The sequence below is a fragment of the Sus scrofa genome, chromosome 13 (genome assembly GCF_054392235.1).
Source record: "Sus scrofa isolate SSC_HxYL_T2T_F1_AM1 chromosome 13, Sscrofa_HxYL_maternal_Yorkshire_Landrace_v2.0, whole genome shotgun sequence".
Lineage (NCBI taxonomy): Eukaryota > Metazoa > Chordata > Mammalia > Artiodactyla > Suidae > Sus > Sus scrofa.
Genome location: NC_139395.1, coordinates 135,436,939 through 135,463,497, shown reverse-complemented (window position 1 = coordinate 135,463,497; position 26,559 = coordinate 135,436,939). Strand labels below are relative to the sequence as shown.

General features: G+C 41.4%; 1 long non-coding RNA gene across 10 annotated transcripts in view; it reads right to left on the bottom strand.

Moving 5' to 3' along the window:
- The window catches only part of LOC106508004 (uncharacterized), a 98,522-nt gene that overhangs the window by 11,208 nt on the left and 60,755 nt on the right, over positions 1-26,559 (bottom strand). For 6 of the 10 annotated variants that reach the window (XR_014824413.1, XR_014824415.1, XR_014824410.1 and 3 more), the window contains 2 exons: positions 9,151-9,208; positions 557-692 (listed from right to left, as the gene is read on the bottom strand). This is a non-coding gene — a long non-coding RNA (uncharacterized LOC106508004). The remainder of the gene's footprint in view (positions 1-556; positions 693-9,150; positions 9,209-26,559) is intronic. The other 4 variants (XR_014824416.1, XR_014824412.1, XR_014824411.1 and 1 more) reach the window with 1 other exon arrangement.

Sequence of the window (26,559 nt, the reverse complement as noted above, 5' to 3'; positions counted from 1 at the left end):
AATTAGCATGCTTATTATTTAATTGGGCACTAAGGAACCAATTAAAGGAAAATTCTATTGTATATGAGGGAAAACAATTGATTAAATTTCCTAGAAGTAAAATCCATGGGAGATATAAAATGTTCTGTAAAACATCACCAACGGGGCATTCTCTCAATGTGATTGTGTTTCTATGGGTTAAGAAAATTGCTCAGGACAGCAAAGTCTTAAAAATAGATAAGCAAAAATCCTTATCAGTTTTAAATCAGCTCAAGTCAATTGGTTGCTTGGCAAGAAAACCCTGACTAGTACACACGGTCTAGCCTAGAGCTAGGTCCAGGTAGCTACTCTGTAAATGCTTTCTCTGAAGCCAATTCCTCTTCTTGCTTGCTTCTGTGGATTAGGCCAGAGCCACTGATTGGCTTGGAAAGTTACCTTCCCAGAGGAACAACCAGTATATTGACTTGTATCTGGATGGCCATGGGATTGGTTGTTAAATCCACTGGGTTTTCCAATGGGGAAAGAAAAAAAAAATGGGAAAGGGGGAGTTCCCAATGTGGCTCAGGGGGTTACCAACCTGACTAGTATCCATGAGGGTGCGGGTTCCAACCATGTCCTCACTCAGTAGATTAAGGATCCGGCCTTGTCATGAGCTGTGGTGTAGGTCGCAGATGAGGCTTGGATCCCAAGTGGCTCTGGCCGCAGTTGCAGCCCTAAAAAGCAAAACATAAAATAACATTTTTATTTATTTATTTATTTATTTATTTATTTATTTATTTAGTCTTTTGTCTTTTGTCTTTTTAGGGCCGCACCCGTGTGTCTTTTGTCTTTTTAGGGCCGCACCCGTGGCATAAGGAGGTTCCCCGGCTAGGGGCCTAATCAGAGCTACAGCTGCCGGCCTACGACGCAGCCACAGCAATGCGGGATCGGAGCCACGTCTGCGACCTACACCACAGTTTAATGAATCCATGGATATTCAATCAATAAAATCTAAACAGGACTATGACATTTCTCTTCAATAATAAAACTGCAAGTTTAAAAAAAGAGAGACAAAAAAAATAAATAAATAAAGAGAGAAAGATCACTGAGGAAACTTACAGGTTAATGAAAAAAACCCTCAAAATATATATCAATCAGTAACAACAGGACTTTGCTGATATCTAGATTTGAACAAATCCTTTTTAAAAAAGTTTTTATAATTATAATAAGGAAAATGTGAGCATGGGGTATTAGTAGTATTATTGAATTTTTCCTGACTTTAGAGAAAGTGATAGTATTATTGATTTTTAAAAAGGAAAGTCCTTTTTTTTTTTTTGTCTTTTTTGTCTTTTTTTGTTGTTGTTGTTGTTGTTGTTATTGTTGCTATTTCTTGGGCCGCTCCCGCAGCATATGGAGGTTCCCAGGCTAGGGGTTGAATCGGAGCTGTAGCCACCGGCCTACGCCAGAGCCACAGCAACCTACACCACAGCTCACGGCAACCTACACCACAGCTCACGGCAACGCCGGATCCCCAACCCACTGAGCAAGGGCAGGGATCGAACCCGCAACCTCATGGATCCCAGTCGGATTCGTTAACCACTGCGCCACGACGGGAACTCCGGAAAGTCCTTTTTAAAAAGACACATATTGAAATAGAATTATATAGAATGAATGATATAATCTCTTGAATTTGCTTCAGAACAATCTGGAGTTTCTTCGATTAGAACTCACATCAATTTGTTATGCAACTGAGGCCTGCAGAATGTTATACATGTGCTCCAGACCATTCCATTTGCAATTTTTTATAATGATTTTTATTTTTTCCATTATACCTGACTTACAGTGTTCTGTCAATTTTCTACTGCACAGCAAGGTGACCCCAGTCACACATACAATGCATACATTCTTTTTTCTCACATTATCATGCTCCATCACAAGTGACCAGACATAGTTCCCAGTGCTACATAGCAGAATCCCACTGCTTATCCATTCCAAAGGCAATAATTTGCATCTATTAACCCCAAATTCCCAGTCCCACCCACTCACTCCATTTTGGCAACCACAAGTCTGTTCTCCGTGTCCATGATTTTCTTTTCTGTAGAAAGGTTCATTTGTGCCATATATTAGATTCCAGATATAAGTGAAATCATATGGTATTCATCTTTTTCCGAACTTACTTCACATAGTGTGAGAGTCTCTAGTTCCATGTCACTGCAATCCATTTACAAATTTATTTATGCCTTTGAAGGAACTTATCTTTCTTCACCAGAGCCTATTTAGAGCTTATTTCTGTTTCATGGATTTGTCTAGCTTCCCCCACTACTTCAATAACAAACTTTTTGCCATATTTGTTTCTTAAAAATCAAAAAAACAAGGCAAAGCAAAAAAAACAAAAACATGAGCACTAATTCTGCTATTAAAATGTATTCCTGGGAGTTCCTGTCGTGACTCAGCAGTACTAAATCTGACTAGTATCCATGAGTATGTGAGTTAGATCCCTGGCCTCACTCAGAGGGTTAGGGATCTGGCATCATTATGAGCTGTGGTATGGGTTGCAGACGCAGCTCAGATATGGTGTTGCTGTGGCTGTGGTGTAGGCTGGCAGCTACAGCTCTGATTTGACCTCTAGCCTGGGAACTTCCACATGCCTCAGCCTTAAAAATACCCCCCCACACCCAAAAAATGTATTTCTGCCCCTAGCATTCTCATCATAAAAGGAAAGTCATGGAATCTGAGACCAGTTAAACCTGTAAGTACTTATCAGCTGCACATGATGGATTATGCATGGAGGGTGACTGAGGTTAAAAATGAATTCTCTGTCTTGAGAAATTTACTATATAATTGGGGAGAAAATCATGAGGAAATAATTATAACAATCATTAATACTGACTTATTACTATGTACCTAGCACTAAGTGCTATACATGCATTTAATTTTAATCCTCACAATGACTCCATGAAGTCAATATTATTATTATTCCTAAAACACAAATGAAAAAATTGAAATGGGTGAACTTTATATAACTTGCTCAGTATCATACAGATTGTAGATCTGTGGAAGGGCCTGGAACCCAGGTTTCTGTGAAGCAAAAGCCCATGCTGGGCACAATCACACAAAACTAGCTGTGGTCTACTCAGTTGAGATTTACTCCAAACCTTCATTGTGCAGAACAATACACAGTGAACATGCCTATATAGACACTGCCACCTGCCATATGAATGTTATGATGGTTAATTTTTATGTATTGATTGGACCATAAGATGACCAGATGGTCACATATTATTCTGGGTGCTTTTGCAAGTGTGTTAATTGGTAATCAGATTGCCCTCCATAATGTGGGTGGGCCTCATCTGATCAGTTGAAGGCCTGAATGGAGCAAAAATACTGACCCTCCTCCAAATAAGACAGAGTTCTCCAGCAGACTGCCTTTGGATTTTTATCTGCATTGTCAGCTCTCCTGGGTCTCTGCCTGATGGCCCACACTGCAGATTTGGACTTGCCAGTCTCCATAATCACATGAGCCAATTCCTTATAATAAATCTCTTTCTCTCTCTCTCTCTATGTATATATTTAGTTCTGTTTCTTTGGAAGGAGCCTGACTAATGCAAATGTATTTCAAAGAAGCAGGGTTTAAATTACCACTAAAATCTGCAACACTGACACAGTAATTTTATATGAAAATGGCCTTTTCTTCCCATGAATCATATTCCTGAAAAAATGTGCTTCTAAAAGTCATAAACAGATGAAACTGTCTGCTATATTTGATTCCATCTTAGAGAAGAAACCAAAGGAAACAAGTTTTAGTTGTCATCACCAATTTTGTTCCAAATCATTGTTGATAGGAATGCTGACCTTATATTAATTAGCATTATACTACTACTTAATGGAACAAAATTATTAATTGATTTAATACATATTGGCAGCCCCATGCTAGGCACCAAAAATCCACAGAAAAAAAATAGTCCCTTACCCCAAGTAGCTAATAATCTTAGTTTGAGCTGGGTGAGCTAAAGCCATTACAATATAAGGATGCTTGCTCCATTGAAGGCATGACCCGACTGCAATGAGTACAAAGAAGTAGTATTTAAATCTCCAGGAGAGTCAGGAAGACATCCCAGAACAATACCTTTACTATTTTAAAAATGTATTGTGGGAGTTCCCATGTGGCTCAGTGAGTTAAAGATCCAACTTTGTCACTGCAGTGGCTCAGGTCACTGCTGTGGAGTGAGTTCTGTCCCTGGCCCAGGAACTTCCACATGCTGTGGGTGTGGCCAAAAAAATGTATTGTGGCAGGTCATCACGGAAGGCTGATTTTCCATTTAGCCTTCACTTAAGTAAGGCAAAATTTATATCAACACAAAAGGAATCCTGATCCTTTCTTTGTTGTTGATTGGCCTTCTACACCTATTCTGGATTAATAAGGACACTACCTTAATACCCATGAGGAACTCATGTTCTCCTTGGCAATTTCATTTTTTTTTCTATCTTTTACAGAGTCCTGGGAGATGGGTTTCAGAGCAACATTATGTCAAATGAAATTATGCATACTTAGAGTTGCTGTTGCAGCGCAGTGGAAACGAATCAGACTACTATCCATGAGGATGCAGTTTTGATCCCTGGCCTTGCTCGGTGGGTTGGGAATCTAGCATTGCCATGAGGTGTGTAGGTCACAAATGCGGCTTGGATCTTGAGTTGCTGTGGCTGTGGCTGTGGCTGTGGCTGTGGCCAGCAGCTGTAGCTCCAGTTTGACTCCTAGCCTGGGAACCTCCACATGCCGAGGGTTCGTCCTTAAAAAGCAAAAAAAAAAAAAAAAAAAAAGAAAAAAGAAATTCTGCCTGTTCAAAATGGAGTCACGTTTCCTTTTCTCTTACAAACTCCAGATCAACAATGTTAGCCTCTGATTCCAGACCTACAGACAGAGAAAGAATGATTCATTTCCCCATTGGTTTTCCATACTCAAATGCAATTAAGGGTTTTGAAATTGTTTAAAATAATTAACAATAAGATCTCCTACTTTTCTCCCTTTCTTGGGTTAGTTTTCCTTATGAGCCATCCCTTGGAACTCATATTTAAGAGATTGGTCTCCCTTGACATTAACGAGACTAATGTTGCCTTACAAGCAGTCCCTTTATGCCTATTTGCTCAATCAAAACCAAAATTAATCACTGCATTGCATGCTGTGACTTAGACAATGCACTCAAATTAGAGACTCTTTGCCAACTTGTGTCTTCTACTAACTTTCTTGATCTAAATGGATTCTTGACATTAGACTAGATTTTCACATCTCTATAATGAGTAGAAAATAATGGCCAGAGGAGTTCCTGTCGTGGCTCAGTGGTTGACAAATCTGAGTGGCATCTATGAGGACGCAGGTTTGATCCTTGACCTTGCTCAGTGGGTTAAGGATCTGGTGTTGCCATGAGCTGTGGTGTAGGTCACAGATGTGGCTTGGATCCTGCGTTGCTGTGGCTATGGTTTAGGCTGGCAGCTGCAGCTCTGATTAGACCCCTAGCCTGGGAACCTCCGTATGCCACAGGGGCAGCCCTAAAAAGACCAAAAAGAAAAAAGAAAATAATGGTCAAATTTTAGGCATACTTCTTTGACTTAAAAGTGACCTAATTTTATATAGAGTTTAAATCAAGAGGAGTTAGATATCTTTCACTATTATTAAAAGGGTTTCTGCCTGTTGTGCTGCCCTCTTTCTTCACAAAATGGCATTTTGAATGATAACACTAAGAAGAAACATTTTAAGCAGAGACAGATTTGTGACTTACCGTCCAGGGATATGACTGAAATGTACAGTGGCATTTTGCTCATTGGAAAGCATAACAGCTTGCTAATGTCTTGTTGAAGGTGGTGGGGTGGCCTGTGACAAAGTTCAGTTTATTTCACACAGGTGTCAGTGGCCAAAGGGATCTGATTTGAAAGGGCAGAGCAGGCAGCAGTAGTTCTGGATGTTCTGGGGCCTAAGCAAAGTTGTGTTTACGACATGATGAGACATATTGCGGGCCAGCTCTCTGGGGTTTAGAGCTGGGCTCCAAGCTCACAGAGGGAAGCACAAGCAGGCATCAAGGACCAGCTGTGAACCTTGGTCAGTGTTAGGGAAGCTAGAAAGGAATAGAGGCTCCTCGGTGCTCATGTGGCATCTGGGATTCACTTTTCATCATGAGGGGCTCAAAGGAACAGACAGTGTCATCCGCAGGGGAGGAGGAGGTAAGAATTGAGCTGGGACTCTGGGAGGGTAAAGGTGTCAGCTAATTGTGATGGAGTTAACAAGTGGAGTCTGGCCCTATTGGGAATGGCCTGAGAACTAAGAACCAGGAACTCAGAAAGGAGGCTGATGAGGCAGGCTGACCACACACAGAAGAGATAGCTATTAATACTTCCCAAAACACCATGAAACATCTCTATATGTATCTCATTGTCTAGAATTTAGGCACATGAACACAACTAGCTGCAAAAAAAAAAAATATTGGGAAATGTAGTCTTTTATTCCAGATGCCAGTGTACCCAGATAAAAATTGGGTTTCTGCTAAGGGAGGAGAGGGTAATTGCTACAGGGAAGCAATTACCACTTTCTATCACAATGCTCACATCATCTCCAAGAGCATTTGCTTAAAAAAAAAAATCCTGGGAGTTTGCACTGTGGCTCGGTGGGTTAAGAACCCAGTATAGCAACCGCAAGGATGCAGGTTCGATCCCTGGCCTTGCTCAGTAGGTTAAGGATCTGGCACTGCCAGGATCTGCTGTGTAGGTTGCAGATTCAGCTCAGATGTTGCCGATGCTATGGTATAGACCCCAGCTGCTGTTCTGATTCGATCCCTAGCCCAGGAACTTCCATATGCCATAGGTGTGGGCTTAAAAAGGAAAAACAAAAAGTCCTGACTGTGCCACTTGCCAATAGTATGACCAAGAGCAAGTTAATTAATTCATCTGAATATCAGCCCTAGCATCTGTAAAATGGTCATATCAGTACCTAGTCCATAGGTTTGTGAAGATTAAATAAAGTTAACATATGGAGCTCCTATCATGGCAGCTCAGTGGTAACGAACCCGATTAATATCCATGAGAACAGAGGTTCAATCCCTGGCCTTGCTCAGGGGGTTAAGGATCTGCCATTGCTGTGAGCTGTGGTAAAGGTCGCAGATGAGGCTCAGATCTGGCAGTGCTGTGGCTGTGGTGTAGGCTACAGCTCTGATTCGACCCCTAGCCTGGGAACTTGCATATGCTGTGGGTTCGGCCCTAAAAAAAAAAAAAAAAAGACAAAAATAAACTAACTAAACTATATTAAAAAATAATTGTGTCTTTTTGTGTCTGCCCCAAATGAGGTCCACAGTTTATGGAGCCTAATTAAGAACTGCAATATTTGCTACCTTACAGTAAGACATTTATGGCAGCATGTTTTTCTTATCATGTGACTGTCAGACTGTCACATGCTAGACCTCACTGTAATCACAGACTCATACCTTTGGCTCCAGCTCTTGTTTGCTAGGGCAATATTAAAATTAGATTAGATATGAACTCTCTCCTAAACTCAGTGGTTGAAAAACTCCTTTCAGAAGTACAGTACCTAATTCTCTTCTTTCTGACTTAGTGCATTTTCTTTCTTATCTTGGTAAACCATAGAAATAATTAGGAGAGGTGATATTGGCCTAGATCTACTCCTTCACTGCATGGAAGGTGATAGCTGCACTGGTGCTTTGCTGATGGTGATGTGACAGACAGGATGAAGGATTGGACCTTGAACAGTAGCTATTCTGGCTTATGGGACATGGAAGAAAGAGGGAGGGCTAAGGCCTTACTCCACTCTTAACGCTCACTGGTAAATGCACCCACATATCCCCTTCATTTTTCCCTCTACAGGTCACTGATGCCCACCCCTACTTGGTCCTTCTTTCCCACTTAGTCTCATTTGTCCTCACCTCCTGTTGATCTGTCAGACTCTGTGTCCTCTCTCAAGGTGCATGGTGAAAGTAAGCTTTGGAATGATAAAGACCTCCTCTGAGCTAGTGCACCTGATCCTCCATTTACCATCCTCTGTAAAATGGTAGTAAGACCTACTTCTCACAATTAATTTGAGGATTAAAAAAAGATGTATTCAGAGTTTCTCTTGTGGCTCAGCGGTAACAAACCCGACTAGTATCCTTGAGGACACAAGTTTTATCCCTGGCCTCGCTCAGTGGGCTAAATGAGCCAGCGCTGCCGTGAGCTGTGGTGTAGGTCACTGATGTGGCTCGGATCTGGCATTGCTGTGGCTATGGCGTAGGCTGGTGGCTACAGCTCCGATTTGACCCCTAACCTGGGAATTTCCATATGCTGAGGGAGCACCCTCCCCCAAAAAAGATGTATTTATGTATATATTTCTAGGCATGCATTCTATAAATGTTGGTATATTTCCCCATATATTAATATTTTTCCTTTGACGATGTCCATATTCTTTTTACCTCTAAAATTTTACTACTCAAAGTATGATCTAGGACCAGCCACATCTCAGACCCACCCCAGACAGAATGTGGTTTTTTTGCTTTTTTTTTTTTTTGCATTTTAGGGCCGCCCCTATGGCATATGGAAGTTCTCAGGCTAGGGGTTGAATCAGAGCTATAGCCGCTGGCCTACATCACAGCCATGCTGAATCCGAGCTGCATCTTCGACATACACCACAGCTCACAGCAACTGCCAGATCCCTGACCTACTGAGCGAGGCCAGGGATCAAACCTGCGTCCTCATGGATACTAGTTGGATTTGTTTCCGCTGCGCCACAATGGGAACTCCCCAGAATATGCATTTTAGTAACATCTCTAGATGTTTCACATACATGTTAAAACTTGAGAAGCACTGCTCTAAGACGGACTCCTCCTCCTATCCTTTTTCTAAAGGGGAAAGAATAATGGGCACCACTGATTATGTGCCCACTCTATGTCGTCTTGATTTTCTTTACTTACAGTTGTACAATCATCATCACAACCCAACTTAACATTTCCATCCCAAACCCCCAGTCCATCCTCCTCCACATCCTGCCCCTTTGGTAACTCTAAGTTTTTCAAAATCTGTGAGGTGCTGATTTCTTGACAGCCATTTCCCTCATCTTCATTCTGTAAGGTTGGCACTGTCATCTCCCTTTTCCTGTGAAGAAATGGAGATGAAAGGGTTAAATCCCCAACTCAAGAGCAAGTAAGTGACTCAAACTCTTACTTTTTGCCTGAACACTTTACATTACTTCAAAACCGCACGGGTCTGCTGGCTTTCACTGCTGGAAAAGACAAAAAGAGGGAAGTAGAAAATGAAAACAGAACAAAACAAAAAGACATGAAAACACTAAAGGTAACCTTGAGTTTCAATGAAATCAATAAAGAAACACTTTATTGATGACTGATCCCAGCTGTCCTTAATTCTTTTCCAGCTTCCTTGCCCTTTATTTGAAATTGACATACATTTTGGCAGCTATAAATAATGATAAAATATTCCACAAACATGAAGTGATTGTTTAGTTTTCAACCCCTTCAATGAAATCATATATCAGCAGATGGTGGCACCAAACCCAACATGTGACCATGTTGCATTCTTCATGACTTTTTTTTTTTTTCCAGGTGTATTTTTTCTCTGGACTAGATTGTAAAAGGTTGTAACTATTAAAGTTAATAAACTATTTCAATTTGCCAATGTTTCCTCTATTAACAAACTTTTCCACAATTTGAAGCTTAATTCACTAGACTACATTCCCTAACCAGCCAGGAATGGGATGATAAATGCTTCCAATAAATCATTTTTATTTCTTTATTTATGGAAATCCCGGGCCAGGGATTGAAACCCTGCTCTATCAGCAGACCCAGCCATTGCAGTGACAATGTCAGATCCTTAACCTGTTGCACCCCAGGAAAACGCCAATAAGTAATATATATATATATATATATATTTTTTTTTTTTTTTTTTTTTTTTGTCGTTTATAGGGCCGCACCCACGGTATATGGAGGTTCCCAGGCTAGGGGTCGAATCAGAGCTGCAGCCACTGGCCTACGCCAGAGCCACAGCAATGCCAGATCTGAGCCATGTCTGTGACTACACCACAGCTCACGGCAACACCGGATCCTTAACCCACTGAGTGAGGCCAGGGATCAAACCTGCTACCTCATGGTTCCTAGTAGGATTCGTTAACCACTGAGCCACAACGGGAACTCCGACCAATAAGTAATTTTTTAAAACCTCTCTATCCTCCTTACTCATTTAAACTTAAGAGGGCTTGATTATCTGAGTTTATCCCCCCTGGACACCCAAACTGGGAGAGTCAGGGGCAGTAGTCATCCATTCCAGATAGCTATCTGTTGTGGCAATGGATTTCAGTTCACAAACAGCTGTGCAGGAAATATCACATTTCTTTATTTTCCCTTAATCAACTGATATTTGACTCTGAGCCCCCATCCTGCAGAACAGGCAGAAAATTCACTATCTTGTCTAGTTCTTGCCATAGAACCATGTAGTGATTCTGGGGAGATACTGACCACTGTTTCACTGACCAAATGCCCACCCTGGCTTCTGCTGCAGTGTCTTTGTCCCATCAACATTGTCTGAGGGCTCAGCACTGGACCTGGCCTGGTGAAAGGGGATCTCGGGAGAGCCTGGGGACCCTGTGTGCAGCATCTGTCTTCCTTAGGAGCATTATAAGCCTTCCTCTTGAAGCTTGCCTCATCCTATGGCTCTGCTGGTAAGCCATGTAGCTGGCTTCTGGCCCTAGTCCAGTTTCTCAGAATCTCAGCTCTATTTCGGTTTTTTTTTTTTTTTTTTTTTTTTTTTTTTTTTTTTTAAGGCCACACTTTTGGCATATGGAAGTTCCCAGGCTAGGGGTTAAATCGGAGCTGCAGCTGCTGGCCTACACCACAGCCACAGCAACTTAGGGTACTGTATTTTAACTCAGCATCGGATTTAATGAAATGTAATATATTTTCCTCCCCTTTAATATTTGTACTAATAACAATGGCACCTAACATTTGTTGACCAATTACTACATGCCTGTGCTTTCTTTGTATTAACTTGCAACAGCCTGATGAGCTGGATACTCATTATTTCCATTTTACAGCTGAAGCACAAAAGTTTGAGTAGCTTGACTAAATTAATAGCTAGTGAGTAGGGGTGCTAGTATTTGAACCAGTCATGCCTAGCACCAATTCACTTTAATCATTATTCCATACCCTATACTGTTTTATATTAGTGTGTTAAATGTGTAATGTTTCACAAAATGCCTGACTAGGGTTTGGTTGAATTTAAATTAAGTAAAAATTAGAAATGTGACTCTGGCACTATATTACAGTGAACTTTCATAACATTTTTGTAAGATGTGTACATTTTACCTTATCCAGTTAACATAGATTATTTTTCTTTCTTTCTTTTGGTCTTTTGTCCTTTTAGGGCCTCACCTGTGGCATATGGAGGTTCCCAGGCTAAGTGTCTAATCAGAGCTACGGCTGCCAGCCACAGCCACAGCCACAGTAACTCGGGATCTGAGCCGTATCTGCCACCTACAGCACAGCTCATAGTAACGCCAGATCCTTAACCCACTGAGATTGAACCTGTAACTTCTAGGTTCCTAGTCGGATTTGTTTCTGCTGCACCACGATGGGAACTCCTAGATTTTATTTTGTTACGTTCTAAGTTGGTTCTTTACTTTTGTGTGTGTGTGTCTTTTTGTCTTTTTAGGGCTGCACCTGTGGCACATGGAGGTTCCCAGGCTAGGGGTCTAATCGGAGCTGTAGCTGCTGGCCTAAGCTACAGTCACAGCAACGTGGGATCCAAGCCGCATCTGTGACCTACACCACAGCTCATGGCAACGCCAGATCCTTAACCCACTGAATGAGGTCAGGGATCGAACCGAAACCTCATGGTTCCTAGTCGGATTAGTTTCTGCTGCGCCACAATGGGAATTCCATAAGTGGGTTCTTTAAAGTGAATGAGAAAAAGTATTTTTTTAAAGGAAAAAAAAAAACCCAGGTTCTATAATGAAGTTCACTTTGTCAACAAATGTGTTGAGTGAGACTGAAAATAATAAAAATGGCACTTAATATTTGCCTAGTGTTTTATTTTTAAAATATTTATAGGGATGGAGGCTCAGAGGTTAATGAACTAGTATCCATGAGGATGCAGGTTCAATTCCTGGCCTCACTCAGTGGGTTAAGGACCTGGTGTTGCTGTGAACTGTGGTGTAGGTAGAAGACACGGCTTGGATTTCGAGTTGCTGCTGCTGTGGCATAGGCCAGGGGCTACAGCTCCAATTGGACCCCTAGCCTGGGAATGTCCATATCCTGCGGATGCATCCCTAAAAAATAAAATAAAGTAAAATAAATAAATAAATAAATAAAATACTTAAAGGTGTTGAATTAACTGTTACAGGAGGAGCAATTCTTTACTTCGCAAAAAAGATCTAGCATTTTCTAAGAATTACATTATCACACTCATCTGATTAATGAACTTCCTAAAACTTTATAAATATTATCCACTGTCCTCTGGCAGCAGCAAAAAAATAAAAGTCACTGAGTTACTGGCCTCAGGAGTGTGAGCTGATGGGGAAAGTTTTATTCTCTTGTTAATTTCAAGGAACTTTTAAAATTTAGCGATGTGGCGGTTACCAATTGATTTATATAGGAATCATTCTTATCCTTTGCTTCATTAATCAGAACTGCATTTGATGGAAAACTTTGTCCTGTGACGCTTGAGTGCTGGTGAAAATTCTCCAAGGCCTTTATATCTCAAGCTATTTGGGAAATTTTGAAGTATTAGATCTCTGGTAAAAATATCTCTTATCTGAAAGCTTATTTGATGTTTGCATTCCCTTTACAACTGTCCTTGTTAAGAGTTTGTTCCTGTCCTTTCTAGATTAGCCCCACAGACAAGCGGGAGCACATTACTTCTCAAGACAGCCCCTAAATCCTTCCTCTGTTCTCTTTTTCCCTATCTCCTCCCTTTCTTCCTATTTATCAGGACCTTCCACTTACTGTTTGTTATCCTTCCTACAAGGCCACACAGAACAAATCCAATCCCATCTCAGGCTTATAGTCCTACAACTAACTGGAGGCAATTATTATCTTTGTTTTCATCCCTCCACCCAAGATTGAAAAATCACTCTATAGTGATAAGGGAATAGTTCCTTCAAGCCTTCTTTAGAAACTAGTATTAGCCAATGTTTATTGAACACCTACTACATGCCAAGCAATATATATACCTACATCATTTCTAAACTTTGCAGCCTTGCAAGATGAATTAAAGATAGCTAATACTCACACAGCCTTTATCATCAATTCATCTAGGAAATGGTAAATACAAGTAAAGCCCTTATAATAGTGATTGATGCTCGGTAATATTCCATAAATGTTAACTGCTTTTACCTTCTACTTCTACAAGCCTCTGGGGAAAGTATGACTCAACTACAGTATTCCACACTTCTTTTTTTTTTTCATTTCAACATGATAGAATTAACCTGATGAAAACTTTTCCTTTTATTAGTTCACTATTTCTCCTAGCTTTGTATTAATCAGGTATTTTGGTTCTTAAAGTCGCTCAAAAGAATGATAAAAGATCAAGGATGGACGCCAGCAGTTATCAAAAAAATTCAAATTATTCTGGACCAGGCCTTCCTTGCACAGTTCTTTGAGGTCTGATTCTTCCGTGGAAGAAGCACTCTCCTGCACAGGGGGAATGACACATGAAAATGGAGCTTCAGCTCTAACAGGAGAACACTAAAAACACAGCTCTAGTTTGCTTTCCACGTATTAAAATTCATTTTGGAAAAACTGCAATTTTTCACAGTTTATTTAAAGAGAAGGAGAAATAATAGTGCCCTTGGTGATCAGGGTGGAATGGCCGTTTCAGCTGGGTCAGCTAAATCCAGCCTGGGAACTGGTACAGGTAGGCATTTATTTGGGGGAACATTATTTCAGCAGCAGGCATTAGAATTTTACAATTGACCACGTAGGACACTGTATTTAACTTGGCATCTCTCTTTTGGCCCTAGTTCAGCTTAGATTTTTGGCTAGTTCCCTTGGGTTCACACTTCTTCAAACTGGGAAGGACTCATGGAACTAGTCTGGGTGGTTAGAGAAACCTGAGAGTGGGACAGCTCTGCCTGCTGATCTGGGACACTCCCCTTTGGGAAAGAAACTGCTCTGGAGTGTAGAATTTTTGGAAAGATGAAGGGAAGAAGCCTGCTGGAAGGAGACCTGGGACTTGACTTCTGAGTGCCACATCAAATCTCAAGTGAGACTGGGAGCTGTTCTTGAGCTGAATATGACTGTATTCATATTCAACCCAGCTCCTTCTTTTCTGTTTTCTATGTTGTTACTTCAGCCTGACATAGAGAGGGTTAAGATGCCTTCCAAAGCACACAAGGTCACCCCTATTCACAAAATATCAAGGCCAGAAACAGAGCTGTAAATATATTTAGTGGAGCTTTCAGTAAAATATAAATTTATATGGTTCACTGTTACTTCCATGGGTAAGGTTATTGCTAGCCATTCCAGTGTATGAGACAGAATTGCTCCTAAGAGTAGTCTACCAACCTTTGTGCTCTCATGTCATTTTTTTTTTTCTTTTTGCCTTTTCTAAGGCCACTCCCACAGCATATGGAGGTTCCCAGGCTAGGGGTCTAATTGGAGCTGTAGCCACTGGCCTACGCCAGACACAGCAACTTGGGATCTGAGCCTCGTCTGTAACCTACACCACAGCTCACAGCAACGCCAGATCCTTAACCCACTGAGCAAGGCCAGGGACCAAATCCGCAGCCTCATGGTTCCTAGTCGGATTCGTTAACCACTGAGCCACGACGGGAACCCCCTCACATGTCATTCTTTACCCAAAAGTGCAGTGCCAGATTTTTTTTTTTTTTTAGGGCTCCACCTGAAGCATATGAAGGTTCCCAGGCTAAGGGTCAAATCTGAGATACAGCTGCTGGCCTATGCCACAGCCACAGCAACACCAGATCTGAGCTGCACCTGGGACCTACACCACAGCTCATGGCAGTGCTGGATCCTTAACCCACTGAGTGAGGCCAAGGATCAAACCGGCGTCCTCATGGATACTTGTCAGATTCATTTCCCTAGAGCCACAAAGGGAAAACCTACAGTGCCAGATTCTTTTTATTTTTGTCTTTTTGCCTTTTCTAGGGCTGCTCCTGTGGCATATGGAGGTTCCCAGGCTAGAGGTCTTATCAGAGCTGCAGCCGCCGTCCTACGCCACAGCCACAGCAACGCCAGATCCTTAACCCACTGAGCAAGGCCAGGGATCGAGCCTGCAACTTCAGGGTTCCTAGCCAGATTCATTAACCACTGCACCACAATGGGAACTCCCTGAAGTGCCAGATTCTTATCATAAGATGTATATGTCCCACAGACCAGTGTCATTGGTAGCATGTTGTGGAAGAACAACGAAGTTTAAAATGTTAGGATCCAGAAGCTAGCCTATGAAAAATTTTTCTAAATTTCAGGGATAAGAAATAGAAAAAAAAAATTGATGATAGAGTTTTCTCCAAATTTGACAGCATCCTAATTTATATAACATTACCAAATATGATTTGTGAAGTGGAAATAAGTTCAGCAATATATCAATAATAAAGAGCAAAAAGGAGTTCCCATCATGGCTCAGTGGTTAACGAACCCGACTAGTATCCATGAGGACTCGGGTTCGATCCCTGGCCTCGATCAGTGGGTTAAGGATCCGGTGTTGCCATGAGCTGTGGTGTAGGTCGCCAATACGGCTCATATCTGGTGTTGCTATGGCTGTGGTGTGGGCCAGCAGCTACAGCTCCGATTTGACCCCTAGCCTGGGAACCTCCTAATGCCGTGGGTGCAGCCCTAGAAAAGACCAAAAAAAAAAAAAAAAAAAAAAGAGAGAGAGAGAGAAAGCCTTACTGATTTTTCTATTTTCTTCTTCTTCTTCTTCTTCTTCTTTTTTTTTTTTTTTTTTGGTCTTTTTGCCTTTTCTAGGGCTGTACCCATGGCATGTGGAGTTCCCAGGCTAGGTGTCTAATCGGATCTGTGGATGCCAGCCTCCACCAGAGCCACAGCAACTCCGGATCCAAGCCGCATCTGTAACCTACACCACAGCTCACAGCAACGCCAGATCCTTAACCCACTGAGCAGGCCAGGGATCGAACCCGCAACCTCACGGTTCCTAGTTGGATTCGTTAACCACTGAGCCACGACGGGAACTCCTCTATTTTCTTTATAGGAAATATTAAAAAATAATTGCCAAATGAAGATCTGATTATGGTCAGAAGTGTTTCAAACAAGTATTGTAGAGGGGTGTCAGGCAGCTTATCAATAAATATACCATTGCTTTTTTGATATGTTAACTTTTCAAAATTTGTAATTGGTTGTAGTTTATTTTCTAATTCTAAATAAATACTCATTTCTACACCAGATTTTTTTTTTTTTTTTTTTTTTTTGCAATTTTGGGGCTGTACCCACGGCATATGGAGGTTCCCAGGCTAGGGGCTGAATCAGAGCTACAGCTGCTGGCCAACGCCATAGCTACAGCAATGCTGGATCTGAGCCGCATCTGCAACCTACACCACAGCTCACGGCAACACTGGATCCTTAACTCACTGAGCAAGGCCAGGGATCAAACCCGAAACCTCATGGTTCTTGGTCAGATTCATTTCTGCTGTGCCACAATGGGAACTCCTGGATTTCTCTATCTTTACCGATCTTTTGGTTACTTGTCCACAATCTGACAACAGATATTATCTCTGGTTTCTGATTTTTGAGTGATATCCTCTTTGGCTTAGTTCATGGTCAACAAAAGTTAATCTAGTGAATAAAAGCACAAGTCATTGCAATCTGGAGGGTTAGGTGGATGTGAAAAAGAACAGATGAATCTTGGGTTTGGAGGATGGCTAGAATTTGAAGATGTGATGGGGTAGTGGCATTAGCAAAGATGCAGAGATAGGAAGACCATGGAGAGATCAGAGGGTAACAAATAATTAAAATTAAGCACAAGAAAAATTGTAGGTATGGGAGTTCCCATCACGGCACAGCAGAAACAAATCCGATTAGGAACCATGAGATTGCAGGTTTGATCCCTGGCCTTGCTCAGTGGGTTAAGGATCTGGCGTTGGCATGAGCTGTGGTATAGGTCACAGACGTGGCTTGGATCTGGCGTGGCTGTGGCTATGGGGTAGGCCGGCAGCTGTAGCTCCTATTAGACACCTAGCCTGGGAACCTCCATATGCCTTGTGTGCTACCCTCAAAAGCAAAAAAAGGAAAAAAGTAAATTGTAGCTGTGAAGTGATGGAGATGTTAACTAATCTTACTGTGGTAATAATTTTGTGATATGTACTTATATAAAACCACTATTATGCACCTTAAACTTACAGTGTTATGTGTCAATTATATCTCAAAAAACTTGGGGGAAAAAAGATTGGCTCAAGTGAAAGGCTTGTGTTGAATAAGGGTGAGAAAATAGGAAAGAAGTTTTAAGCCACATTAGGGTACAAGGATCCTGAATGTCAGACTAAGGGAATTTAACTGTATTGTATAGTCAAGGGAGAGTGTATTAGACATCTGTTGCCTTTGCCTACAGACAAGCCCATCTCCTTATCTTGTAATAGCCCCCTTATTTTCTACAGGAACCATGCTTTTCCCACTCTTACTCCATGTAGGTTGAGTGGGTTGACATCACCCCAGGCTCTCGAGACAGGTCCATGATTCAGGTCTTGCAAATCAGAGTCAGTATTGGAACTTCTGCTAGACTATTGAGAGTCTTCTCTTTCTGCTAATGATGCTATATTTCTTCGGTATAGGTCTGAAGGAAGTGGTGTTCTGTCACATTTAGGAAGAGTGTGCCTGAGGATGAAGCCAACCCATAGCCAAAAGATGGAGGGAGAGATTCCCGGTGATGTACCTAGATTCTTAGGTAACCATGCTTGAAGGCAGATACCCTTGGCCTTTTCAATTAGGTGTGGGCAAATACATTTTTTTTTTAAATCTGTCAGTATGAATGGGGTTCTTTTATTTGTAGTTGAAAGACTTCTGATTACTGTAGGCAATAAATGTTTGGGAGCAGAGTTTTATTAAGATTAATCTAGTGGCAGACAGGGTATAGAAATCAACATGCTGATTTAAAAAAAGGAGTTCCCTTGTGGTGCGGTGGTTAAGAATCTGGTGTTGTCACTGCAGCAGTTTCGATCACTGCTGGGGTGTGGGTTTGATCCCTGGTCCAGGAACTTCTGCATGCTGCGGGCATGGCCAAAAAAAAAAAAAAAAAAAAAAAATGCTAGGGGAATTCCCATTATGGTACAGCGGAAATGAATCTGACTAGCATCCTTGAGGAGGTAGGTTCAATTCCTGGCCTCACTCAGTAGGTCGGAGATCTGGCATTGCCACGAGCTGTGGTGTAGGTCGCAGACGCAGCTCGGATCCCACGTTGCTCTGGCTGTGGCTGTGGTAGGCTGGAAGCTGCAGCTCCGATTTGACCACTAGCCTGGGAATTTCCATGTGCCACACCTGTGGCCCTAAAAAGCAGAAAAAGGAAAAAAAATGCTAGTAGTGGAAATAAAAAACAAAGAAAAGAGAAGTACAGAGGAAGAATTAAGGAGGCTTGGTGACTAGAGCAAGAAGAGGAAGCTAAAATGACTGGAATTTGGAGACTAAGTGAATGATTGTATCATTGACAGAAATTTGTGAATCGGAAAGAATACCATGTTCCTCTGACCCCTCAGGAGTGAGTACATTTATTCTTCAGCTTTATTCCTGTATGAGGTGATGATAGGAAAATCAAGTGTAAATATTTAGCAGCTAGCAAAAATGTGGAGTTAAACCTCAGGAGGAAACTCAGGATCCAGATCTAATAAGCATTTGTGCTGGCAAGATGGAACAATGTGCTGATCTGAGGGGAGAGGTAAGTCTGTAATAGCAGAATGAGAAACAGGCTGAAGGACAGGAATGTCAGGAGGCGCAGGGCTAGGAATGAATCAGGCCCTTTTTCCCTGCCAGACATCTAGTCTCCACCTGCTGCAATTCAGGAAGCAAAGTCTGTGAAATGAGGACATGCTGCTTGCACTTGCCTGGGTAGGCACAGCTGCTAAAAAGTGCCGTGCAAGGCGAGAATTGAGTGAGTGTGGGTGAGATTTCTGGGGGCGTGGTTGTGGAGAAGAAAGTGTTGAAGAGCAAAAAGAAACAGAGATGGAAGGACTGATTAGAAAACTCTCTTGGAATTCAAAGAAAGAGAACATCTCTGAAATTGGATAATCAGCTGCAGAGAGAGGAGACAGTAGATTCACTGGACTCTGGAGGTGGAACTAGGTTAAAGTGAGTGGTTGATATAAAAGTGGAAGCAGTGGGTGGAGACCAGAAGTTTGGAAGAGAAAGGAGGGGAGGATCTGGGTAGTTTACTAATGGAGCAACTTGGCTAAGGCTTTTTTGTTTGCTTTGTTTTATATCTAGGACAGAGGAGGCTTGTTTCAGAGAGTAGACAGAAGAAAGGGCCAGTGAATTAGAAGGGAGTGAAGAAGCTAAAAGAAGGAAGGAGGTAAGACTGACAGTGGTGGAGAGAGCAGATGGGAAAGGAAGCAATACATCCCCCGCCTGAGACTGGTGGGGAGGATGAGAAGGAGGGTGTAAAGAGAGATGTTTGGAGGCAGAATGGACAGAAGATGAGGCATCTATTATGCGGTTTCCAGGATCGATAAGACAGTAACATGAGGTATCTGCTGCATTCAACAGAGTCTGTGAATCAAGTTACGGAGGGGACGCCCAAATTGCTTTTCTCCCCAGGAGACTTCACAGAAGATAATGTTACTGTAAACTGATCTTTGAGCTAGGGAAAAAAATAAAAAATAAAAGGATACACTCTATTGCACACCTTAGCCTTACAGCTTTCAGTGAAAATGGGGTAATTGTCTGTCTTGTCATGACAAGAAGTAGATAATGCAACCTCATCAGGACATGATACAGACAACTTGTCATCACTCATGTGAACTAAAAGTACAGATGTAATTGGAGGTGACATAAATTTCAGAGCTGTGCTGTAGAACACATACTCCTTTCTATGGGAAGATCCCAGAGAAGACAACTATCAAGTTTGACGGCTATGGATTACTATGGTGAGTAATAAATTTATCATAAGAAGAAAAAAAGACTTGCTATGGATCAGAGGCAGAGACAGAGGTAGTCTATCTTTGGTTCTTACTATTGAATCAAACCACCCAATGCCAGAAGAACCAGAGAAACCTGCAGGAAGGAGTGAGTCATTGTGCATTGCCTGATAAAGGTTGCTGCATTCTGTCTGCCTTTCTAAAGACAACACTGAACTACTCTTCAAAGCAGTGGCTTTTGCCCCCAAAAGGTAGCACATGCCAGTGGTGATGATGGCCCTCACACAGATCCCCCTCCTTGAACTGGTTATTAGGCATGCAAGCCACTCTAACCCAGCCCCTTCTCAGTACCCTCTGTGCTCCTGGGCACACCCCTCAATAGGTCTATATAAGGAAATAAAAAGCACAAGTGTAGCAGGATAGGGCGGGCAGGTGAGCAAAGCAGGTCAGAACTCTCTTATTAAAAGCTTCTTACTTAATAATAGCTTCTTCAAAGAAGTGCGAAGCCTAGGAGATTGGCCAAAAAGTCCAAGCAGAGGGTTGTAGGGGAGAAGTGTCTGGGAAAACATAATTATTTCTTGCAAAATAAGTAGGTAGAACCATGTCAGTGTCATGGACTTGTAATGATATAACTGAATTAGGTCATATGACTATGAATGACAGGATTCCCCAGAGGCAAGGGGTCCGAATAAATCACAACTTAGGTATCTCTGCTGGGATGGGTCAACATTCCCCAAGGGCTGTTTGGAAATGTGAGGGTGGTTTGGGTTGTTGCAATGATTAGGATGTGATTGATGTTTAGTGGGGGTAGGGTGCAGAGATGCTTAACGTGTCCTGCACTGACTGCTTACAGAACGCAGGACAGGGAAGAATGGTCCCACCGATGAAAAACACCAAGTCATGGATACCAGAGAATGCTTCCTTGTGGTGCTAAACTTCATAGCTTTTCATTTAATGAATCAAATTCTTTGAAAACAAAATCTAATTATGTTGGCTATTTTCAAATATGAAGAATAAGTACTAAAGGATAGAGCCCAAGTTTGTCGAGAAGAGTGAAGTTGTTTGGTTTTTTGTCTGTTTTTTTTTTTTTTTTTTGGTCTTTTTAGGGCTGCACCTCAGCATATGGAGGTTCCCAGCCTCTGGGTTGAATCGGAGCTGTAGCTGCTGGTCTATGCCACAGTCACAGCAATGCCAGATCCAAGCAGCATCTGCAAACTACACCACAGCTCATGGCAACACCAAATCCTTAACCCACTGAACAAGGCCAGGGATTGAACCAGCATCCTCATGGATGCTAGTCAGATTCATTTCCACTGAGCCATGATGGGAACTACAAGTCATTTGGATCTACGTTCAGAACAGTACAAATGGGAGAGGGAATTAGGGAATTAGTTTTTAATGGGCATAGAGTGTCAGTTTTGCAAGATGAAAAACTTCTAAAAATCTATTGGCACAACAGTGTGACTACATTTAATGCTACTGAATTGTACACTTAAAAATGATGAAGGTGGTACTAACAGACATCAAAAACAAACTTAGGGTCACTAAAGGGGGAAAAGGAGGGAGAGGGGCGAACTAAGAGTTTGGGATTGACAGGGAGTTCCCATCATGGTACAGCGAAAACGAATCTGACTAGGAACCATGAGGTTTTGGGTTCCATCCCTGGCCTCGCTCAGTGGATTAAGGATATGGCGTTGCTGTGAGCTGTGGTGTAGGTCACAGATGTGGCTCAGATCCTGTGTTGCTGTGGCTGTGGTGTAGGCTGGCAGCTACAGCTCCAATTAGACCCCTAGCCTGGGAACCTCCATATGCAGTGGGCATGGCCCTAAAAAAGGACAAAAGACAAAAAAAAAAAAAAAAAAAGAAGAGTTTGGGATTAACAGATACAAACTACCATATACAAAATAGATAACAACGAGGACCTACTGTATAGCATAGGGAACTATATTCAATATCTTATAACAATCTATAATTGAAAAGAATCTGAAAAAGAATACAAACACACACATATGTATAACTGAATCACTTTGCTGTATACATGAAACTAACTCAACATTGTAATTCAGCCATATTACAATTTAAAAAAAAATGATTGAGGAGTTCCCACTGTGGGCTACAGGACTGGCAGGGTCAATTCCAGCCCAGCACAGTGGTTTAGGATCTGGTGTTGCCACAGCTGTGGCTTAGATTGCGACTGTGGCTTGGGTCTGATCCCTGGCCTGGAAATTCCATAAGCCAAGGGTCGGCCACCAAAAAATTAAAAAATTAAAAATTAAAAAATGGTTAAGATGGTGAACTTAATCTTATGTGTTTTGAAAAAAAAAATCTTGTTTTGCTACCATTATAAAAAAGAACATCAGCGAAATAATAAAATTAGAAAAAGGTATAAATGGCTTGAGACTTGGGCAGGCTCCTCATTTCAAATATTTGAGACAGAATTTCCATATAGCTAGGGAAATCATGGAGAAGTCTGTATTTAGGATCCCTGATCGTGAACATTTTTATACTTCTATCTCTTTCCCAGCAAGAATTTTCTCTGCCATTTTCCAGGAAGCCATAATCCATGATAATTCCTTAGCTTACTACTTTAGGTACAGTTGAGCAACCCTGTGAATATATGTTGTCTCAGCTGTCATCCTTGATTCCTCCCTTTCCCTTGTCTCTCCCATCTCCCCACCCCAATCCAGTCTCACCTGTGCTCTCTGTCTCTCTATTGGACTCTGGCAATAGCCTGCAACTTAGTCTCCTGCATCCCTGCTGCCTTTCTCCTCCACCCCCAATCCATTCCCCACACACCACAAGAAAAATCTCTTTTAAACATTATTCAGATCATGTCACTCCTTAGCCTCAAACCCTTTAATACCCTCCTTTGCACTAAAAACGAAAGCAACCTCCTTACATGCCTCTCCCCTTCCTTGTTTCAACCTCTTACTCTTGCTTACTGTGCTCTAGCCACACTGGCTTTCCTCCTCTTCCTCAAATGTGCTCAGCTCATTCCCACCATTGGAATTCTGTACTTCTTCCCTCTTCCTGGAATGCTCTTTGTGTGTGTGTGTTAAATTTTAACTTTAATTAGGTTCCATTTGTGTATTTATGTTCTTATTGTCATTACTCTAGGAGGTGGATCTGAGAAGATTTTGCTGTCATTTATGTCAGAGAGTGTTTGGCCTATGTTTTCCTCTAAGAGTTTTATAGTGTCTGGTCTTATACCTAGGTCTTTAATGCATTTTGAGTTTATATTGGTGTATGGTGTTAGGGAGTGTTCTAATTTCATTCTTTTACTTGTGGCTGTCCAGTATTCCCAGCACCACTTATTGAAGGGGCTGTTTTTCCTTCATTGTATATTCTTTCCTCCTTTGTCATAAATTAGTTGACTGTAGGTGCATGGGTTTAATTCTGGGCTTTCTATCCTGTTCCACTGATCTACAGTTCTGTCTTTGTGCCAGTACCATACAGTTTTGATGATTGTAGCTTTGTAGTATAGTCTGAAGCCAGAGAGCCTGATTCCTCCAGCTCCGTTTTTCTTTCTCAGGATGGCTTTGGCTAGTCAGGGTTTTTTGTGCTTCCAAACAAAATTTAAGCCTCCTGTGCCCATTTTTATTGGTATGTTCACTCCGTCTGTATGGAGAAATTTATTTACTTATTTTATTTTATTTTATTTTTAATTTTAGGGCCATACCAGCAGCATATGGAAGTTCCCAGGCTAGGAGTTGAATCCGAGTTGTAGCTTCTGGCCTACACCACAGCTCATAGCAATGCTGGATCCTTAACCCACTGAGCAAGGCCAGGTATCCAACCTTTGTCATCATGGATAATAGTTGGATTTGTTACCACTGAGCCATGAAGGGAATTCCCAGAAATTTATTTTAATGTATTTCATACTATAACTCATTTTTTGGTACTAGCATTTAATGAAATACAGTCTTATTATTTGCTTTTATAATATGACATATACAGTAGGATATTTAATTTACCAGTCAGTTTATGATTATAGTACTATATTGAATGGTAATTAATATATTTCTTTAGAAATAGTTTCTGGAGTTCCCATCATGGCTCAGCGGAAACAAATCTGAAGTATCCATAAGGATGCAGGTTTGAACCCTGGCCTTGCTCAGTGGGTTAAGGATCTGGCATCACCGTGAGCTGTGGTGTAGGTGACAGATGTGGCTTAGATCCTGCGTTGCTGTGGCTGTGGCGTAGGCTGGCAGCCTGAGAACCTCCATATGCCATGTGTGTGGCCCTAAAAAGACAAGAAAAAAAAACATATATATATATAGCTTGACTAAATGATTATGGAGAACTTGCCAGTTCTAAGTGCTAGAAGTTAACTTCCATGTCTGTAGGTGGAAGAGAAAGATGTTGGAAAGCTACACTTTTGGCAAGCCTGTTCAAACTCATCGTTATAATGTGCTGACATCATATTCTTTATCCAGCACTGATTATACACCAAACATCATCTGTCCTTCATTTAATAACCCCTCCCCTCAAAGAACTTTAACAGTTCAATAGTGTTATCTCATTTTTCGAGAAAGGAGATTGAGTCTCAGAAGAGATAACTAACTTGTCTAAAGACACAGCCAGTAGGTAGCAAAATTAAAAGTAGAACCCAACTTTATCCCCTCCAAAGCCCCTGCAATGAAGGACCACACTCTCCTGCTTCTCCAGCCATTCTATACATGGGTTCAATAGAGAGAGAGGAGATGGGAACGCCCCTTCTCTGTCTGTAGCCACAATTTTATGAATAAGAATGTATATATAGTGTGACTTGCAATCTCTTCAAGTGCCCCACATCCTACCTCTTCCATCCTCTAAGATGGCTAAGATTAATTGCTTATGAACTATAAAATAGAACACAGCATAGAGGACTGAGAAGACCTGGGATCTACACTGGCTGTACTACTTTTGTGATTTTGGCAAATACAGACACTTGGTAAAATGCATTGGTAAAATAAGACTGAGAATATTTTTTTTGGTCTCACAGGACTGCTATGGCAAATCAAATTCATTCATTCATTCTTTGAATAAATATTTGTTGAGTGCCTATTATGTGAAAGGAGTTGTTTTTTTGGGGGGGTTAGGGCTACACTAGCAGCGTATGTTCCCAGGCAAGGGGTCAAATTGGAGCTGTAGCTGCTGGCCTATACCACAGCTCACACTCAATGCAGGATCCCTTAACTCACTGAGTGAGGCCAAGGATGGAACCTGAATCCTCATGGATACTAATAGTGTTTGTTACTGCTGAGCCACAACAAGAACTCCTGAAAAGTATTGTTCTGAATTCTGATAATAAAATGGTGAACAAAATAGGTAAGACCCTGCCCTCATGAAGTGTATATTCTAGAAAAGGAAAATAATAAAAATGTGAATAAATAAATAGGGTAATTTCACACTGAGAAAAGTATTGTCATTGTAGTAAACAGTGACTATGAGGAGGTAGGCAGTTTTTGATGAGGATGGAGATGAGAGCAGGGGTGGGGGAAGACAGAGAAGGAATCTGGAAGAGGTAACATTGTTAGCTGTTCCTGAAGTATGAGAAACAGCCATTTAAAGAGCATTCCAGGGTAGAAATCATGGATGCGGAATAGAAAAAAGAAAAAAAGATTGAAAACAAAAGAAGAGAGTCTCAGAGAACTCTGGGACAACGTTAAATGCACCAACATCCATATTATAGGGGTGCCAGAAGGAGAAGAGAGAGAGAAGGGGACAGAAAAAATATTCAAAGAGATAATAGCTGAAACTTCCCCAAAATGGGAAAGGAACCACTCACTCAAATCCAGGAAGCACAACCAGTACCATATAAAATAAACCCAAGGAGGAACACCCTCAGACACATATTAAACCAACTGACCAAAATTAAAGACAAAGAGAAAATATGGAAAGCAGCTAGGGAAAAGAAACAAATAACATACAAGGGAACCCCAATAAGGTTATCAGCAGATTTTTCAGCAGAAACTCTGCAGGCCAGAAGGGAGTGGCATGATATACTTAACATGATGAAAGGAAAAAAAACCTCCTACCAAGATTCCTTTACCCAGCAAGGCTCTCATTCAGATTTGAAGGTGGAATCAAAAGCTTTATACATAAGCAAAAGCTGAGAGAATTCAGCACCACTAAACCAGCTTTACATCAAAGACTAAAGGAACTTCTCTAGGCAGAAAAGAAAAGGCTGCAACCGGAAACAAAAATACCACAAATGACAAGGCTCACTGGTAAAGGCATATATACAGTAAGGATACAAAATCATCCATACACAATTATGCTAACCAAAACAGAAATCATGAGAAGAGGAGGGTACAAATGCAGGACACTGGAGATGCACTTGCAATCAAGAGACAAACAACTTAATACAATTATATATATATTTAATTTCTATACCAAAATTTCAGGGCAACTGCAAACCAAAACTCTACAATTAATACACACACAAATGAGAAAAAGCAACTCAAATACAACACTAAAGATGGTCACCAAACCCCAAGAGGAGAGAACAAGAGAAGAAGGGAAGAAAAAAGAGCAACAAAACCAAA